Genomic DNA, 21737 nt, shown 5'->3' with positions numbered 1-21737 from the left:
GTGAATACACATGGTGTGCGTTATGTGTGCCTCACATCAATTATTTGGTAAAATTAAAAACATTCTTTTCACATAAAAAATATATCATACAGTGCATTCTGTCAACTGCCAAAGGTGTTTCCCTGCCTTTCACCCAGTTCATACTGGGAGAGTGCCAGCAGGAATACGCAGGAATGAAATGAATTAGAAACCTATTCTAACATTTTTAAATGAACTTTGCATTTTGTCTTCCTAGTCCAAAAATGTCACACAGTACAACAATCCAAAAACACTTGAGAAAAACAAATGTGAGAACACTCAGATCTCAGTAATTTGTGTAAAATAATTCTCTTACCCTGAGGTCATGTAAGAGAAATGACGTAAAAGCAAGACATAAGTTTTCCATGCTTGTAGAAAACAAAAGCTCATTAACTATACGTCAGAAGCAACAAAAGATGGACAGAAAGTGAAAAAGGCATTCCTAGTGCCCCACCTCTCTATTTGTCCAGTCAGACAAGTTGGTTAAAGACAACAAGCAGCTGCCTGAGGAGAAGCAAACCTTTGCTTCAGAGAACAGACAGGACTCCAGTGGGCTTTGTGGCGTGGCATTATCTATTTGCTTACTTTTCAAATGAACGTGTGAGGGCTGGAGGTATGTATGTTCATGTGTGTTCATGTGCATCCATTGCTTAGCGTGTCTGTGTGTTTCCACCATGTCAACACTCACATTTCAAGAGCATTGGTGTTCTGTTCTCGCTACATCGCACAGCAAAGGCCTGTTATTTAAAGGATAAGGCTGGCGATTTTCTATATTTTTCTTATTGTCAACAAATCTCATTGTTTGGCTCTGCACATGAGATTTGTTTACAATAAAAAAAATATAGAAAATTACTTTAATAGGTAAGGAGAATGTCTAAACCATCATCTAGCAATTAGACTAAATTCCGTCTGATTCAGCACAGCAGATGGTTGAAGTGATTCTGAAGTTAGTCTGATAATCACCAGCAAGTTGAAGTTAGTTTACCACCTCCACTAACCATTTTTACTGGGGTACCTTTTTATTATTACATCAGATCAAATATCTTTGCTCTTGTCATTGCAAACATGGTTTTTGGTGGAGCTACTTTCATCTACAACCTGCCTATACACATTTTCTACAGTCAGCATTTTCCAGAGCATTTATCTTAATAACTTCCAGGGAACATGTACAGTATTACAAAACCAAGTCTTTTAGACAGACGTCAGCTCACTTGAGCAGCACCTTGGTAACAACCATTATCAATACAAACAGGAGCCTCTTTTCTCTTTGAATTGTGAGTCATCTGTGTCAAAAGATCTAACATAAATATCATAATTTCTAATTTAGGAGCACTGGTGAATCGTGTACAACATGGAGAATAAAAGGCCTTTTCTCACATATTAGTGCTTGATCTCATGAAACAATCAGACTTTTAAGTTCAAGTTTGCTTTTCTTTGTCTCCTGAGAAATAAAATATAGTTATTTTTTTCATATTACTGAATTATTTTCTGTTTCTCCTGTTCAGGGTTCTGGTAGATTTATTTATTTATTTTGCAGTTAGGGATGCACTGCTACATGTAATGATGTTTCCTTCCATCTAGCTACACTGCTGTCAGTCTAAAGTCTCTGTCATACACGTGGTTTTGTATTAACCAGATTTCTCAAAATCCCCTACCTTACTTACAGAAAGCAGATTTCTCATTTACCTGACATTTAGGAAATTAAGTTACTGCAGAAAGCGGCCAATAACCCGGTTACTTACATGCATTTAAACACAGCTAATTAAAACTGGGACATAGGGATTTGAGTCCAGGTCTCATGTACAACAAGCAAGCGTCGACTCTGTGTACCACCTGTGCTGCTGGGTTCTGAGAGGATTTAAAACTATATGTAACAGATCTGTTATGAATCAGGAATCAGGCCAATTCAATGAGGCCAAGATTCAACCTGATGAATCAGGTCAAAACTGATCACAGCAGCTTTTACACACTGTCTTCAAAAAATATATATTTTCCAGCAAACGTAAGACAGTCAGACACTTGACTATTATGACAAATTTTAGTTTTTTTTAGATCTTGTGTCTCAAGAAAAAAATCAGGATCAGGGTGAAACAAGAGGGGACTGTTCCTTAAAAGTATGAAAAAATGAACCAAAATCTCACATTAATGTTACAAGCTCAGTTAGGAGAAACTGGCTGAACAAAGATGAGCTCTTTTAATTTAGGGACTGGATTTATTATGTGTTATTTTGATGCATCGGGTTGCTTGGCTACAGCTATCATCCATAAGATAAAAAAAAAAAGAAAAACTGCCGGTAGACATTAAGACCCCCTCACAGAGCCTGAGAACACTGTCACTTTTGAGATCTTGGAATGTTTGTGTGGCTGTAAAATGTCAAAGTGAAGTGTCGTCCAAGGAGCTTTGTTTTTTCAGTAAATACTCAGTGTGCTCTGAAATCACAAAGATGGTTTGGGAGTCAGTGACAAGATAATGAACTCAGATCATCTACTAATAGAATTATCAAGTGGTTGGAAATCTCATCCAGATGAACTCTTATCAAAACACCTCTTCTGATTTTATTAATGGTCCGAAAAAGAGTCCTTTTTGTTATATATGCCTACCTTTGTTTCATTGTGTATGTGTGCACTCACACACGCACTTTTGACCTTTTTTTAAAAGGCCCGGAAGACAAGCTCTACCCAACCTAATTCTAGTATTTGTGTAGGTGTTTTTACTTCTCACGCTTTGGAAAGTATCTTCTGAAATACTGAGATAAATGTTCAGAGTCAGTCAGCATCTGCAGCCAATTAAAGCTGTTAACACAGATCACTTTTGACGGATAGATTTCTGTCCATTGGGCTGCTTTGGAATTTAAACATGGTGGGTGGAACAGAACTACAGGAAGTTTAAGTTTTTGCTCAGAGTAGAAAAAGAGAGAGTAAAGAGAGAGTGGTTTTAATGACAAACCCACCTCAAAAACAGGCTTTTCATCCTCTTTATTTCAACTATTCTTCCAAATTAAACTACATTATACATAATTTGTTATTGCATTCAAAAACCGGTACTAATGATGAGGACATTAAAACTACTGTGGTTAAGGTTGAGGAAAGATTGTGATCATGATTAATAGAAACCAGCATGGAGATACTTTGGTGGGAGACAAACAGTAGTCTCAGGTAGGAGAGTTTCCTTTGTTCCTTCTCTTTAACTTTTTTTCCAATTAAATATGGCTTCTTCCCCTGTGCTGTGCTCCTCTCCAGTGCTAACTACCACTGTTGGCCTGGGAAACAATGTATTTCTCCATCATGTAACCCATGAGTCCCTCCTTCGTCAGGAGTAGGAGTTGCAAGTGCAACAACAAAATCGTGATCCCTCAACAGCTTCCCACCAGTGAACTCTGCCACTGTGATGGAGCACTGGTTTGTCTCCTTTGTCTTTGTTTCAAAGATTTTTTTGGACCTGTCTTGATGAGAAGGCTCCTCTATTTGTTCCAAACTAAAAGAGTCATCACCTCATTTGAAGCGGTAGACAGTGAGTGTCGAAGATCGCTATGAAATCACTATTTATGGTGAAAAAGAGCAGCAGAACAGATATTCTATTTTATATCAAAATGATAAGGACATGGTTATTGCATCTAGAATATAGTTTGTACAGCATCATTCCACTTCTCATAATTCATTGTGCTTACATTTGCTCAAAGACAAAGACTTTCCTCCCAAGAAAAAAACATAATAATAAATGCCCCTACACCCAAATGACAGCGCCCTCTAGCAGCTGTAGTCATTTAAACATCTTAAAGTTTTAGCTAGTTTGAGTGAGACATGCCCAATGTGAACTGTTAAACTGCACTCTGCACAAAGATATCAGTGATATTAGTAAATCCTCTTATTTGCTAGATTTACATCCAAATATGATGTAAATTTGAACCAAATGTCCAGAAAATTGGAAAAAGAAAATTTGAATTAATGGGTGTTTCCATCCAGTGCCATTATGCAAATATTTGGAAATGGCTTATCAAGATAAACAGCTGTTAGCACTAATTTTCATATCAGGCGCCATCAAACCATTGTGGAAGAAGAGGGTGCAACAAATGATTTGATTAAAAGAGTGCCAGTCAAACCTCAAATGGTGAAAAACAATGTATAAAATTTGATGGAAATACGGCATTTCTCATTGTTTCATGTATTAATTTCTGTAGCATTACACTCTCCTCATCACTCCACACAGTTCTGACGTTTTCGTCTGCCGCTATTTTTCATCTCTTTTGTGCAGTGAAGCAGAAGATTCAGTGGGTGTTTAAGTCACATGTTTGTGTACATCATTATTTATTTATTTAGTCTGTTTCTATTGCACTTTGTCACATTTTGATTCTATCGATACACCAACTTTTCCACCTAAGCCAAGCACAAGAACTTTTTTGCAAATATTTCATGATTTTTTTTTTTAATTTTCAGCATTTTCACTCAGGTTTTTTATGCGGAAATTGAAAATGCAAATAAAAACAAGTGAATGGAAACACACCTATTGATAGGTTAGGGTATGTTAGCTAGCTAATGAGCCATTGAGCTAAAATTCCCTGTTGATCTCTTGAAGCATGCTGGGACTGAACCGACGGTGGCGAGCCAGCTCTATGACTGCAGTATATATATTGTATTGTCTGTTCTTATCCACAATAAACAGCAGTACAGAAACAGGAGCTTCACATCCATTGATCGTACAGAAAACTCGACAAAAAACTGTTGCACTGTTCTAACTTAAATTACACGTCTCTCCTTTTCTCTTTTTTTAAAGGACTCTACACATACCCCTAACCCCCTTCTCCCCTTACTGCATTCTTCTGTGTGTATGTTTGTGAATGTGTGTGACAGTGATCCCTGGCCTGGAGCTGAACAAGACGGGATGATAAAGGGAAAAGGAGATGTATGGAGGAAAAAAAAGAGAGTAGAAGAAGAAGCAGTGGGGCTGGAATGGGAACACAGGACGAAGGATGAAAAGGAAAAGATACATAGAAGGAAAAGAGATGTGGCGGAGGAAAAGAGAGGTGAAAAAAAACAGGTGAGACAAGGACAGAGAGAGGAGGAGGAGGAAGAGAAGAGCTTTTATTCCTGTCTGGGTCAGATTTCTACCCAGTTTCATGGGTCATCGCTTAGCTTTTTACCCCCTCTTTCACACACACAAAACACACACATTGACACATAAAACCACACTCATGTTCACATACAAGTCCACTGTTTTATAGGAAACACACTGAAACCCCAAGTGTCTGAAGACCACACATAACTAGAAAGTTCTAGGATATTTATTTTTAAAAGAGCAAAAATTGTATGTATGTAAAAGAAAACAATCCAAATCAAATTTTAAAAAGACACACAGATATTTACTATATGCTGGGTCACTCAGAGGAGAAATTTTCCCAACGAGAATTTCCTTGACTTCTCCCTCAGGACTCGATTCCTTGGCTGAGTTGTTGGCTCAATCTCATATAAACTCATTTACATCATTTATACTCTTCCAATACAAACACACACTCACACACTCACTCACTCACTGGCTTTATCTCTTTATCTCTCTTTCTTTTGCTTACACACACATGCTCTCGCTTACACGAGCAACATTTAAATTACGAGGGAAAACACTCAATTGCTTACACACAACATCCCATCAAAGGCTGAGGACACATTAATTTGCTGTTGCTTACATGTCCGACGTGTGACCACTGAGTCACACACACACACAAATAATCAAAAACAAAGCCTTGAACATTCGTTGGCAGTCTGTCACAACGCAATGACACTCACACACGTACATGAAGTTTATAGATCTTGTATACACCCACGCACGCAAACATGTCCAACAGTACCAGCTCATCATCTTCTCAGAGGGATCTTCCAACCCTGAGGGAGTTTTATGGCTTCCAGGTCTGCGTGTTCGTACACCGTGTTTTCATACACCGATTTCTGTCTCCACCCCAATACAGTGGAGATAAATGGAATTTCATTTGTGGTGCATTGAAAACTTACATTTAAAGAGATCCAGCAGCAGTGTATCCTTCCAGCAACAATTACTCTGGATAATCCACACACCTCACCATCAATAGTTTTCATATACAGACTGTTCCTTTCATAGAAAGTAGCAGTTCCAATAAAACTGTTGACAGTGTGTCTAAATGCTTGTTGACAGCGCGGTAGTGGTAACCTCTGAAGTCGAATCCAAGACAAGTCGGAGCAGCTCTAAGTCCGAGTCAAGACTGACATGCTAGACATGAAATGAATCAAGCACTTTCAAGTCTTTGTGATAAATGTAATAATTCAGAAGGAAGTCTGATGTATTGCTTTTAGGAATGTACTGCAATTTAAAACTTGTGAGGTCAAATTTGAAGGGAGTTGCATAAACACAGAGAACAGAGAAATCAACAATAGTTGAGGGCCAGTCTGATCTTATTACTAATATTATTATCATTTGAATTTCTATTGTATTATTTGGAACATGTAGTTTCTTTTTTAAGTCTTTAAATGTTTGTGTGCTATATTTTACCATTTCCATAGTGAGACATTATACATATAAGACAAAACAAAAATCTAGTGAGAATAACACCTCCCACAACTCTCCAATCCTATCAACATCTACAACACCACAAATAATTACAAACAACATTCCCAGTCAGTGCTCTGCGACAAAAACAAATGCCAAGCCCATACAAGACAAGAAATCAGCCCAATACAATACAAAGCTTTAAAAAAAAAGACACCACACTACAAAAGAAAATGAGAAGGAAAAAAAAGAAAAAGTCAATTATTATTATAAATTTGATACGCAGTAAGTCGATCCTGCAGGCAAGATATTTCCAGTCCTCTGCGGTACATGATTTACAAAAACACTCCATATTTGACTAAATTTCCTTTCACTGCTACTCAAGACTGCAGACAACCTTTCTAGAGGAAGAATTCTAAATATTTCATTGTACCACATATTAACTGTAGAGGGCTCAGACTCAACCCAGTAGTATTCATTTCCTTGCAAAGCCTCAAAAGTTTAAAGTCAGTTTTATTTAGATCTAGTGTCCCCTTGTTAACATGAAGGAGAAGAGGGGATGGATGAGCATTTTTATTCCGATCGCAGATTAAATTAATATCCACGGAACCAAAAAGATTTAATTATGGGACAAGAGCAAAAACAAATCTATATAGGAGTCAGTGTGTAACTTAGACATGAGAATTGAATTTGAAGATGTAATGTGGAGCCTATGAAAAATATTAAACTGTGTTTCCTATAGCCAATTACAGATAAATACAGAATTAATTGAGTTTATTCTAATCATCCTCATTCAGATCAATTTCCAAATCTCCTTTCCATGCTGATTTGCTCTTTTCAGTAGTAACCATGGCAAAAGAGCACAGCATTGTATAACACTCAGAAAGACACTCAGAAAAGTCTTTAAATGTTTAATTAAATGTTTAAATACTAAATTGGTGGAGTACTCTCTTAATTCAAGAGGATAAATATCAGCTTATCAAGATGAGTGACAGCTGCTAAAGGCACAAACTTGAGCGTCAAAGTGAAGGAGAAGGGCGTGTCTAACAATAAATATGTCTCTCTCTTGGTCTCGGCTTCTCTTTTTCTCTCCCTCATTTACACACACACACACACACACACACACACACACTGTCCGTTGTAAGGGCAAGTCCAATAGCATGCATCACTAACTTAAAGCGTGAGACCATGCAGCAAGTCACACAGAAACAGGAGAGGACAGAAAGAGGGAGAAGTAAGGAAGGGCAAGAGGGAGAGAAGAGGACGATGGAAGGGAAAAGAGAGAAAGGGAGGAGAAGACAGGGAGCAGGTGGAGGAAGGGTGGAGGAGGGAAAGAGGAGGGTAATTCAAGGCCGCAGGTTTAGTTTACCTGTCGTGGCAGCCAGACGGCAGGAGAGCTGCTGCACTAGATTGCTCTGCCAGATAGGAGAGGAGAAGCAAAGAGAGAGACGGCTTTTTCTAAATGTGTGTGTGTGTGTGAGAGAGAGAGACTGTGTGTGTGTAAGAGAGTGTACAAGAGCACAAGAGAGTTGTCGGGTTAGATTGCCCAGTCTGATAAGTCTGTAGTTCCCATATGGGAGTAGGAAGGTAACAGGTAACACTAGAATAAGTGGTCCTCCTGGAATAAATAAAGGCTTCTCTTCAATGAAAAGGAAAGGGGAATTGGGAAGGCAATTGAAACGTTTAATAGAGTTGGGGTGAGCTCTAGTATCAGGAGTTGAAGCAGCTAAGAAATAAAACTTCATCTTCAAATTGAATCAACTTCAAAAATAATCATGAAAAAATAGGAAGAATATTTAGAGAGAAAAGAATAAAGATGACGCAGTCTAAAGAAACGCATAAAGAATGATCTCCATTTATTCTGCTTAAAAAATACCCTTGTTTGTGGACAATGCTCCTTTGTTCCCTCAAAACAAGACAATGAGTGGAATTCGTTGATAAGATGCAGATGTGACTGTTCATGCTTTTCCCACACAGCTGTCTTCTTATATGTATAATGGTAGGATTAACTTCCCCCAAAAATGACAAAAAGTGGCTCCTGTTAATAAGATAATGGCACACAGACTTCAGTCATTTGTCCTCTTTAAGTGGGGCAACATATTTGTTTCAAGGCCCCAGGAACAGCACTGGGCTATAAGGTGGTTTTGGCGTAGTGGCCACACTCGGTATTGCAGGTCACATGACGCACACTGGCCCGTAAAGACTTTATTAGAAAATGTCCAGCTGTAAAAAGGTAGGTAAATTATCCTGAACGTCACAGACATCCTGAAATTACTCTTTATATAAATTAGAAGTTGATCCATTCGAGCCGTTTAAATTGAAATAATAGATACATTTGTTTTATAGCATTTGTGTGTGCGGGGGAGCCAGCAGGAGGTTTCTTTATGGATCACAGCTTTAGCATTTTTAAATACGATGTCGGGTTGGACAACACTCATTTAATTGAGAAAAAGGCAGTTAAAGATAATGAGGAGGTGGTTTTATTGGTTGGAGATTTTAACACAGTATGGCATCTATGGATAGGCTCTCTCCAGCCATGGTGGCTGTCTTTGCTGAAGCTAATGGGCTGGTTTTTCCGCTACACCAGCAGGCAGACGTATTAACAATACACAACACACCATTTCCCACACATAAACTAATAAAAAAGAAAGGGAATTTGTGCTTTTAAACAGCAACTAGTGAAACTTTCATGAACTCCATATTGGATTAATCAGATTAATCATTAATCAGTATTAATTTACATTATAAAGAAGCAAAACAGATAAAGCCAAATGAACTCAAGCATTACAGTTTTCATTGTGGTGTTTCTGTCCCGTTCAATCTTATTGTCCCTTAGCGGGAAATCAGATTTTCTGACCGGGCTCGCAGTAAAAACACATAAGAAAAGCAGCCGCTGGTAATAAAGACATAACAAACCATAATTTAAGCAGTAAAGCCACAGAACACACAAGCACATAAAATCATATATGAACACGTGCTGTGTATGAACTGTCGTTAAGCAGTGCAGTAAAGGGTCAAACACAGACCCTCTCACATTGCTCCATGTTTTTCAGTAAACTTTTATGACTGAATCAGAACTGTTTAGTGTCAGAGCAATCACATACACAAACACATTCACACCCCTGCTCTATGAAAAAAAAAAAAACTTGGCCCTGTAAAGCATGCAGGAAACATATTGGCTGCCGGACAAAAGCTGAATATCCGTTGCATGCATAGCTTTCCTCTTAATATTATATACTGTATCAGTTGTTTATTTGAGAGATTTGTTTTAGAATTTTCCCCTTTGTTCTAATTTGAATTAATGTTAAATTTCACAAATAATTAAGGAAACAATAGCAACATTTTATATTAGCTATGATACAATTTTATTTGATGGCACTTTGTAAGCCAAAAATTACACACTGTAGCAATAAACAGGTGGATTTATGGTCATTTGGCTTTGAGAGCAACTGTAGCTGTGTTGATATTGTTCCACAGATCTTGGTCTGATCTCACGTAACAGCGATGGGAGCAGAGGGTCCGGCTTGTAAACCGAAGGAAGCACAGAGCTGTAAAACCGTCCCACTGCTCCATACTGGCATCTGTGTTTATCACCGTGACCAAAGAGAAGCATGCTTTCATACAAAGACATTGGGTCTGATTGAGTAACAGGCCATAAACTGAATGCTGAGAACAGGGGAACATACAATGGAGAGGAAAAGGGAGTTGCCTTTGGAGAATTACATGGGAATTTGAGTGACTAAACAGTAGGCAATCAATAGTAGAGGTAAATGCAGACAGGAAGGGTGAGAACAAAGTGTGTTATATACTCTCAGCCCTTCTAGACAGACAGGGAGGAATTTATTAAATGCCCTAACCCACCTACCTGACAATGTGTTTCATTTCTTACACTACTGTAACGTGCAGGGCAGCAGCCTGTACCTGCTGCTGGGTTGGTCTTTGCCTCAACTTCTGACCCCAAAACTAATAACCTGAAATAGATTTCTGGGAATCAAAATGATATGAGAGACCAGATCTTGTGAAACATTTTGATGAAAACACGGTGTTTTCAAAAGCAGATTGATGCCATTTGGAAAAGAATCCTCAATTAGAATCATAAAATCCTTTTATTATTTTTTTTATTTCTTTGAAGTCCAAATATCAAAACTATTCACTATATCTTTAAATTGTCACAAGTTTCACAAGTCACACTAGCTCTCACAATGACAGCACAACTCTACATGAAATACACTTGTACAAAAGCACATAATGCACCTGTCGTTTTGTCCCTTTAGCATGCATGTCACCTCAGGGTGAGTGATGCTAACCATCTGGGGTCTGAAGCTGGGTGGAGCGTTGCCTTGAGCGGAGTGTGAGAGGGTGATGTGCTGCTATTGTCTTCAAAAAGCCTTTAATAATGTTACTCGTGTACCATTTATGTCAGTGAAAATTTCACATCTTAAGAAGAAAACAAAGCTTTACAAATTTAAGACCTTCATGGATCAAAACTTTAAGCGCAATAATTGACCTTTTTTGCAGTTCAAGGTGTCCTGTTGACAGCTTTACAGATGTATGTTTTATAATGGTGTTCTATTGGGAAAATGCTTGTTGGGTCACATATTTCTTTTGTTGCGTTACCATGAGTGGCCATTGGGACAAATTGGCAATGTATCCAGCTCTCTTAACACACCCATGGGCTTGATGCTGTCATTTTACAGGGGTACTGATGTTGCCTGGGTGGCGGCACTGCCTTTAAAGGGGACGTATCATACACATTTCCAGGTCTATATTTATATTCTGGGGCTCTACTGGAATATCTTTGCATGATTTACAGTTCAAAAAACTCCTTATTTATCTTATACTGACCCTTTATGCAGCCCCTCAGTTCAGCTTCTGTCTGAAACAGGCTGTTTTAGCCCCTGTCTCTTTAAGGCCCCCCTCCCGATGAGCCCACTCTGTTCTGATTGGTTATCTTCCAGAAGCTGTCTTCCTGCAGCTCCGGGGGCTACATAAATAATAGTAGTATGATTTTGCTTATTTTTCTTGTTGTTTACTGGAAATATAAACTTTTCAAATACATCCATACATGTTGGATGTCTGAATCCAATCTGAAATTGGCAAGTGGACAACGTGAACAAACTTAGCAACAAAGACTACGGAACTTTGCAACAGCATTCAGGGCGATCCCTGGCTTTTGACTCTCAGGAAGCATTTTTACATACATTCACCTTGTGTTTTGGAACTTTGACCATGTTTAACATGGACATCCAACATCATAACAGTATACAAATAAAAGAAAATAACAAAAAGCATGTTATGTCCCCTTTAAGGCTAAAGTTAGGGAACAAAAGTCTCTTGTGCACATTTAACAGGACAGATTGCATGAAAGAATACATGTGCACTGATATGTATTTGTGGCTATTTTTTAGGTGTGTGTACGTAAATCCCCCTTGCCATATGTGAATATAGTATACCTTTGTATATATACCACTACTCCTCTGGGTCGACTTGTCTGACTTGTCTGCTAATCTTTTCTCAATAATCAATCACCCCAGCAACAAAAAAAGGATTATTCAATTTTTTTTCGCTATTTCACATTTATAAAACTTAGGCCATTGTCAGCAGCCATTGATGACCTGCTAATGGACTGGATTGGTGATGGGATGACACCTCAATTCTGGCGCATCCTGTCAGCCACATTCAAAAAATTCACACAACAAGCCCCTACACATTATTACATTTTCATTCAATACTTTACAAGAGGAACCAGGGTAAATGACAAATTATGACAAAGTTTCTGCAGTGCAGGTTGAACTAAAACTGGCAACCACTTTCTAAGTTTCTAGATAACAGAGTAAAATGATACAGCTCAGAAAGGGAGAGGCTTTTACCAATGAACATCAACCTCGAGGAGAAAGGAATGAACAGGCTTTCATTGTCGCCTTGACTTTCCGTCTCGTGTTCTCATGGCAGTACGGTGTTTTCACCTGCTGGAGGGTCAGAGGGAGCAGGAAGCTTCCTCTCAGGGTATAGGTGGGGTCAAAGGGTTGAAGCCAACACCCGGATTGTATTATTTCTGCATTGCTGAGACTTTGATATATTTAGTTGAACTGTGCAACAGCTGAATTATTAATTGAGAAGTTCATTTCTCTCTATCACAAAGTGTCTGTGGATGTGGTGTTTGTACTCAACACTTCTGAGAGATCATTCAAACAGTGTAGGTGGGACTGTAATGTGTTCTTTGTAATTTATGTGAGAAGGGGAACCTATTGCTCTCCCAAATCAAAATAATGATGAGCATTAATTCTTATTGCTACTGTGATTAAGTAGTAAAATGATATTTGAAGCAAAAAGCAAGGTTACAGTTATGAATGCATAATGAAACGATAATGATGAACTCCAATAACAATGCATTTGCAGTAATAATCGACTGAAAACAACAGTTTATAGTTGCCATAACAGCTGTATTACAGCTGAGAAATAACAAGGAATGTCTTTGAGCTAGAGCTACTCAAAAGTCATAAAAGACAAAAGATATCCATAGCATGTTTTGGATCAATTATTGGAGAATTTTCCTTTGTAATGCCAAAAACTTTTTTTTTCACAATAGATTATTGGTATATAACTCTTCCTGTTTATGATGGTGCAAGCAAAGATCGTTAAAAGTAATAGGCAAGCCTGGAGCTGACAAACTTCAATTAGCATCTGTGCTTTTTGTTTAGATTTGGCAATGTGATGTGCATTCTTACCTGGCATCAGTGTGATTAATTATCACCTGATAGATGCTAACCCTGAAGTGTCTTGGACCATGCTGCCACAGTAAAGTACAAATCCTTGGAGTGGCTCCAACTTTCAGATTGAAATGGATGTTTCACAACAGACATTTTTAACTTGTCATAGGAAAAACACTCATTACATTACTGTTGTCCAAGTTTCCCAGTAAGCTCTGAAACTTAAGCTCAATGGAATTCAGCAATCAGTAATTTTATTATTTACACCTGTACTTTCCCTACTGTGACATATTAAAATGTCCTCTGTGATTAAGATCTATACAACCTTAACAGAACATTGGCTCATCCTAAAATGCTGAATCTTCTAAAAGGACAGACACCTGTGGAATTGTTGAGAAAGGGGAAAAAGCATGCATTGTATCCAAAATCATTCATGTTTACCATTTCATACACTATATGTACGGTCCGCTTTTTTGTTTAAGTGTCAGAATGCTAGTGTATAAATTAATCCACTCTATTGCTCTTAAATATGCTATGATGGAACCAAAAAAGCCCAGCATGGCATGCACACTAATGTCTGTTTACAATCCTACAATGAAATGCCTCACATTGTATAGATGCAAAACATTGCACTCATCAGTGATGACGTGAAGTCATGATGATTGAGAAATCTCACTTACTACTCACTATAGAGTAAACTACTGAGTCTCACAATATTCCAGAGGCTTGAAGCTATATATTATATAGTTTACACATTCCCTTACATAAAAGCAAGGGAAAGTCTCCTGTGAAATTATAGTGTCTGCATTTGTGTGTATATATATGTTTGCACATGTTTTACGAGTCCTGTCAGAACATGCAAATTAGACAAATTACACAATTGATATCTACATAAAAGTGCACATCCTGTTCTTTGGGTGCAGGCTCATTCACTTGGAGTGGATCTGCTAGCGTTGGCAAAGCCTCAGCTGCAACATTAACCCTGTCAGGGACACACTGAGTGTCAGAAGAGTTGGTTGCATATGACAGAAACATCTAAAGAAGCCCTAGTGTAAATTAATCGTCTGGTCTATAAAACATCAGTAAACAGTGAAAATGCCCAGCAAAATATCCTAAAGCACAAAGTGAATGTCATTTAATGTCTTGTTTTGTCCAACAAACAGTCCAAAACCACAAAATATTCAATCTACTCTAATGTATGACCAACAAAAGCAGCAAACTCTAAAATCCGAGAACCTGGGCCAACGAAATGTTTGACATTTTTTCTTGAAAAATGCCTTAAACTATAATTTGGTTATCAAAATAGCGGGTGGTTAATTTTTGTTTGACTCCTTTGATGTATCGTTCTGCAGCTCTACAAATTATCATGGTGACTTAACAGATAAATTATGAGTTAAGAATTTTCCTTGATTGCAGCCCATTCTTCTCAAATCTGGGGTCACAAGAGAAGTTTCACGTTTAACATTTGACTGTCCATTCACTTTTTCAATACCACGGTAGTAGCAGCTGTAGTAGTAATAATGTAGTAGATAGCAGCAGAGTTCACTGCAGTCACTGTTATTTTCTAATTACATATCACTCAAAAGCTGGTGTTTGTGTTGGCAGTGAAACAATCATTACCATTTGTTGGTGCCAACTCTGTGTGTGTGTGTGTGTGTGTGTGTGTGTGTGTGTGTGTGTGTGTGTGTGTGTGTGTGTGTGTGTGTATGATGAAATCCTTCGACATATGATACACCTGGTGACTTAAGTCGACAAGCATTCTCACAATGCTTCCAGGAAACCAGATTGTTTTCTCTGTGGCTCATTATCTCTCACTTTGTTCTCTGCAGATTTTTGACCAGAGGTTATCTGTAGTGTTTTTTTTTTTTTTAGAGATACCTTGACAGACTTTATTTTCTTTGCACTTTTGTGATCTTTTTGCCTCCAGTGTCAGCAGTCACCTTTGAAGGCACAAGACACTCCCACTTTTTTTTTTTTCTTGTTTTTTTTTCCCCCATCGCTACTGAAAAGAGCTGGCCGGACTTTCATATTCTGCTCTGTTATCCCAGCCTCAATGGAGAGTTTTTGTGTCACATCGTCAGATATCTTTTCAAGCATTATTTACTCAGTGAAAGTTTTCCGGCACCGCCCTGCTTCTGACACACAGTTTCCCCGCAGCTTAACCTGGGCGTGCTTCATGAGCAGCACGTAAGCTACATGTAACTGTCTTATGTAAAACCTGCATCACTTGTCCTTATCACAACTGTCGATACTGGTTCCATTCAAGCAAAGAATATATCAGTCTAACATTCTTTCATCGAACTCACCACTTAATTTGCTGTTGAACTAGAGGATGAGGTATTTATTAGTGACCTACACTATAGACTGTAAAACTAAAACATCATTTTAAGTCCTGACTAATAAATTCATCAGATACATGATTATTTCAGTTTCCAGCATAAAAAACTATCCCTGTACATCAAAGTTCATTAAAACAACAAAGTGTAGAAACATGAGCCATCAGCTGGTGTTGATTTATACCTGTCACCATAAATCATATTGTCATAAACAGCAAACCTTAAAGGACTCGGAAATGCACACAAAGATGACAGAATTATGGTATTCAAATTAAGTTTGCAGTGTGCTTGAATCTGTTCCTGTTATGAGGGAGACACACAAAATTGACAATATTGAACTGAAATTTATCAGAAAATCAAGAAAATTGTGATAATAAATGAACTGAGGTGTGGAAGTTCAGATGTTGTGTATAGAAGCGCAGAGATAAGAGATGCAGAACAAAGTGAGTTTTAGTCCCCATTTGTGCCAAAACTCAAAGCCTCAAAGTGCAACCGCTAAAATGCAACAAGCTACATACGAGGCCAATTAGCACATAACTGTGACATGATGAATAGCAATAAAACTAGAGTGATGCCTGCTCCCATTCAAACCAAGTGCTCAGCTAACCAACCAAATTTGATTTATAGCAAATAACACACATTAGCTCACTCAAGATTCAACTAATTTCCAAGTACTGTAAGTAATAGTACTATATTCACATGTTCTCAGTCCAATACAAAACCAAAAGTAGGGCACTGTATGTACAACTGAATAAAACTTAAGGATAACCATAACAAGCAAAACTGTTTGACATGTAAATCATACCAAAAGATTGTGAAATACAGTCACAAAGAGTTTATAACGGTTATAAGCGGCCACAGTGTCTCATGAGATCTGAGCGGACATGTGAAATCATTTAAGGCAGATCCAGAATCAGTTTTCTATTATGGAATGAAACTGAAACTATTACAACAAAAGTTGTCAAAACGATCCCCAATTTAGGGGTTTTAGAGTTTCATTCTGATTTATTTAAATCTTATCCAGTAAATGTGGTCATCATGACTCTATGGATAAATTTTTGCACTCACCAGCTCTGTTATAGAGAGACTGGTACAAAAACAATATCTTGGCAAGCTGGGTGAGCGTCCTACAGCTTTCCAGATAAACACACTATTCACATGAATCATTTCAAACACTCATCTGAGTGTGACCCAAAGTAAAAAAAGAAACGATCCACTTGGAATAGTCATTAAGGCTAACTGCATACAGATCTACATTTGGAGCGTGATCACACACAATTGCTACATTTATGGGAATTTCTGTATGTCAGGTTGAAATAAACTAGAATTATTGATTGGACAAATGGCTAAGTTTAGAATTATAAAGGACCATGTCCAGACTACTCTCATTTGCAATGTTCCTTCCAATCTAGACAGATGATTGGGTAAAGTGCAGAACTTTCTCTCATGTTATCCAACATTTAAGAATATGTTTGCCTCAACAAATACAATCATCATTCCAGATTCTGTTAATTTTCTGTAACTGCACAGCCTGTCCGTGCACCAATGTCATGACAAGTTCCTGTCGCTTTATTGTGTTTAAGTGATTCTAATCTCTGATTGCTACCAGGATATGATATCTCTGACCTTAAGCCTTAACAACAGGAGAACCCTGTAGGGATGTCACTATTTTAAATTACCAGTAGATTTAATTAATTGATACACCTCCGAATGTCAGTTCTTCACCGTGAGGGAAAGAGAGCAGAGCTGGAGGTGATGGAGATAGAGATGTAGAGTCAAGAGGGTGAACAGGCAGGCAGAGGTCAACCTTGAGCTCTCACACACACATACAGCTGCATCGCTCGTCCTTATCAGTGATTAAGGGAGATGAGGCATCGTGCATTAAATTGCGTCATCGTTCCCTCCTTTCTCTCTCTCTCTTCCTCCCTCTATCTATCTTTCTCTTTTAATCAGGGGAAGTCACAGCTGACGTTCTCTCTGTCCACACAGTGGCCTCCTGAGCGACCCAGATACACTTACTGGCAATACTGAGTGAAGTATGACGTGTGTGTGTGTGTGTGTGTGTGTGTGCTGGCTGAATCCATGACCTTCTCCATGTCCTATGAACTCCTCTGTGATTGTATGCTGCCTTGAAAAGCCAAAGAGCACAGACTGGTTGTATATAACCCTGAATCAGAAAAAACTGACAGCTTAGTATAAATTTAACATTCCTACTTTTCCACTGAATGTGCAGCTTGTAGTTCAGATGTCTAATTAGGTTAAAAGAGAACCTGAGACTGTTTAACAAAAAGAAAAAAGAAAATTTTATCCCTTCAGCATTTTAAATATTAAACCCTTAAAGCTTTGTAAAAAAAATAAATTAAAAATGCATTTCTCGTGCAGAAGTAGACAGTGTGTCTCATTCAATTATAGGACAAAGTCGTGACCAACAGTAAATATTTGTTCACTTTTTCTTCACTCTCCTTACCAATTTCCATTAAAAATCTTTAATCTGATGTTATATATTATATATATATATATATATATATATATTATTGTTCGGCCTAACATGCAGCAGAGGACTGACAACCCCCTTCACTGTGATATAATCATAATATACCATCACCAGGAGAGAGATATTGCTTTTATAAAACGGTTACCGAATATTACAATATAGAAAGTATAGACACAATCCAGTAAATTAAATAACAATTACATTACAAGAGTCATTTACAAGAAAGTAGCTCCTAGCTGCCTGCAGTTACTATACAGCGTTAATAAACTGCTAAACTAATGTTCAAGCTAGTCAGCGATCTAACCAGAGTTTATTTATTCACATTAATATGAACATTAATATACTATATATATACATTATATACTATACTTTGCAAAGTGTTTGCAATAACGTTAGGCCTACTAATTTTGTTAGGAAGCTTGATGTGTTGAGGATGCTGCTCCACCTTCTCCTTACACCGTTTGTGCGCTCTCACGTTTGTGTCCGCCATTGACTATATATAAATATAGACATCATGACAGCTCCCCAAAAGTGAAGCCAAAACTCGATCAATTCTCGATCGCCCCCTGTTGGCTGGCTGTAGTATAGGTCATAAGTCCTGCCTCCTCCAGGATGGGACATGAGCCAAACTAGAAAATCAAAGTACACGTCAAATAAACTATTCCCAAAGGTCTTTCATTTTAGGTAGTTCTTATCATGCTGATGTTTGTCTAAGTGTTCATTTTTCTGATAAGTTTGTTTTTAATGAGTTATTTGACAATATAAAAAGGGGGTGTGACATCATGACTGACAGCTGTGACAGCCGCTCTCAATTCTCCATCAGGCAGGGGGATGGCTGAGGGGACGTCATTCTGCCGCCCGACTCTACTGCACAGACTGGCTCCAAATGACATCACACAAGCAAGATGGCAGCTCCCTGATAGTTTGGCTTCACTTTTCCATAACGGTAGGAAGTGGAGACACGTCGTCCATATTTATATATAGTCAGTGGTGCCCGCTTACAGACATTATCTCTCTTGCTTCAAGGCATCATGGTGCTGCGGAGACAGTTGTTGGTGTAGCTTGCTTACAGATTGCGGGCAACATTTTAACGATAGCCACAGAGTGATAATTAAAAATAGAAGTGTAAAAGGACATTAAATGTTATAGCCGTAGTATACACTCATTATACCAGGGCTATCAGCCAATCAGATTGTAAAATTTTAACTACCTGTTTTATAATATGTATTTATACACATTATAGATTGAGAGTTGGGTTTTTTCACTTTTAAAGTTGAGGGGATTGATGATGCAGTTCTGAAAATTTCTGCTGTTTCCTCACAAAAACTTCAGCTTTCTAAATACAGCTGTCAGTTGCACAGCAAGTATTTTCATTAGAATTTCTTCTCTTGACAAGATCAGGCTGTAAAATATGACGATGCCTCCATGATGACTGAAAAATGCTTCTCCAGGCTGCACATAGGAGAACGTGCGCAGTGATCATTGTTCACATAGCTGTTTCTTTTATACATGTATGTACAGTTTGTACTTCTTTATGTCAAACCGGCCTCGTGACAAGAACTGGATCAACCTGTGAGCCGCTGCATAGGTTCACAGAGATATTTACGTGTATCTTCACAGAAGCATAATTCCAGCTCAGCTCCAGTACAAACAAATGCAGTAATGACTTTGCGTCTCCTCACTTGACTGGTTCGCAGAAAGCTGTGAGAAAGGAACTCTTTGTGAACCTGAGACTGGGCGAGACACCAAAGTATTAACACACACACACGCGAAAGCAACATGAGCAGTCACACTTATCCACAGGTAGAGAAAAACTCTGACAGACTTACAATACTCTACTCAACCTCCTCACATACATGTACATGCATGAACACACTCATGTTTCTGGCCCATTGAGAACAACATGCTACTGCTCAGTGCTTTACATGTGGAAACAAGGTGAGGCAGAGCATGTCTTCGGTGGGTCTGAACGCTCTGTCTACTCTGGTGATGAGGCAGAAACACTTAGAGAAACTATTTACTACTCTCATCCAGAGCAGCTTACCTCCAGCAGAGTTAAGTGTATTTTTATTGTATCTAGGTGTTATTGTATAGGTTACTTTGCTTTATTTCTGTTTACCTCCAGCTTCATTTATTTTAAATGACCGTACAGTTCACTCAGCAAATTTCAGAATTAAAATTCAAATTTTGTAAGCCACTGTTTTCTGGGTCACAGATTGGTTTTATTAAATATTGAGAAATGTAAACTTCTATTTATCCTTTCAGGCAAGAAAAGACAGAGCAAAAGAACAGCAGTATAATCCTAGAATCCACCACATCTGTAATATGAAATATTACTGAGCTCAGAGGTCATTGGCAGCTGTGTGGTATTTCTCAGCTGTATTACAGATGCATCCAGGCTACCTGCGGTTCACTGAAACGCCGCTTTTTGCTCCATCTCCTAAAGAGGAGGTTTGGAAATATAAAATTTCACTCTAGCCAAGAGAGAGACATTACATAGAACTATTTGATAATAGACTGTTTCAGGTCAGTTTTGTGTCGCAATAAAATTGCAACAGTCTTGAAAGCGTGCCGACAGTAATAAGAGTGAGATGATGGAGGATATATACAGTGAGAAGGGAGAGTTTTTGAGTGAAGCCTACCACATTTTATTATATTTTATCACAGTTGGCAGAGGGAGATAAAGAGAAGGAGACAGAAAAGTGATTCCACACAGCAAAGGAGTTGATAAGGAAAGTAGAAAAAGTATGGAGAAAAGAAAAACAGCTCAACTGGCAGCCACTTCAGTCAGTCGGTAGCTAATTTAAAGAAAGATCCTAAAAGTGAAAAACTGCTGATAAAAATTAAAGAATTTGGATAAACCTGGATCATGAGGTTTGGGCAACAGCAATTTTATATATTTTTTTAAAGCTGTACTTGGCAGTGAACAGTGGCACACTGTCAACAGAAAATGGCAGCATTAGTTAACTGTTCAAAATGTCGAACAGTGGTGAGTTCAGCTTTTTTGGATGGTTCATGGTCACTCATTTTAAGCTAATTAAAGAATAAGACTGCGGTTGTTTTTATGATTATGAACAATTCCACTGCAAAGACCAAAACTAACAAGAAACCGGCTAACATCTGTGTAGCTAAAGCCTGATGTAGCTATTGGCAGCAGAAGCCTTTTCATGGTGAGACAAATGAAAAACAGCTGTCAGGATAGTATCTGGATGTCCATTCAAAAAAACTGTCACAATTTTCAGAAAAGTAAATTTGTCGATTGAACAGCCAAATCTGAATTTCTTTTAAAGCCTTTCTTTGTTAAACTTCACAGGGTAATTTCCTTATAAATGTACAGAGAAGCGTGGGAAAAGTAAAGAAACTGGAGAGACATAACGGAACAAACAGACAGAAGCAGAGGTCTAAATTATAGCTAATATTATTACAGTTGGTGCATTGGCTGTTTGGAGCGAATAAACACCAGCAGTCTATCAGTCATGCATGCTTTCTGTCTGAACACATCTTAAGTCAACAGCTCTGTGAGGCATTACTTTGGCACTGTGTTGGTTTGAGCTAAATGCTAACGTGCTCTCAATGATAGTGCTAACATACTGATGGGCAGCAAATACAGTATAATAATGTTTAGCATCTTAGTTTAGCTGGTATGCTTGCGAGCATGCTCATTAGCAG

General features: G+C 38.1%; 1 long non-coding RNA gene across 1 annotated transcript; it reads left to right on the top strand.

Annotated features, from left to right (window-relative positions):
• Positions 1–378: 378 nt before the first annotated feature.
• LOC122975551 lies at positions 379–10281 on the top strand. The gene is made up of 3 exons (XR_006400700.1): positions 379–631; positions 4866–5052; positions 10006–10281. It is a non-coding gene; the product is annotated as an uncharacterized LOC122975551 (long non-coding RNA).
• The last annotated feature ends 11456 nt before the right edge of the window (positions 10282–21737 follow it).

Source organism: Thunnus albacares, chromosome 23, assembly GCF_914725855.1.
Source record: "Thunnus albacares chromosome 23, fThuAlb1.1, whole genome shotgun sequence".
In the NCBI taxonomy this organism is placed as follows: domain Eukaryota; kingdom Metazoa; phylum Chordata; class Actinopteri; order Scombriformes; family Scombridae; genus Thunnus; species Thunnus albacares.
This window is presented reverse-complemented; position numbering and strand designations above follow the sequence as displayed.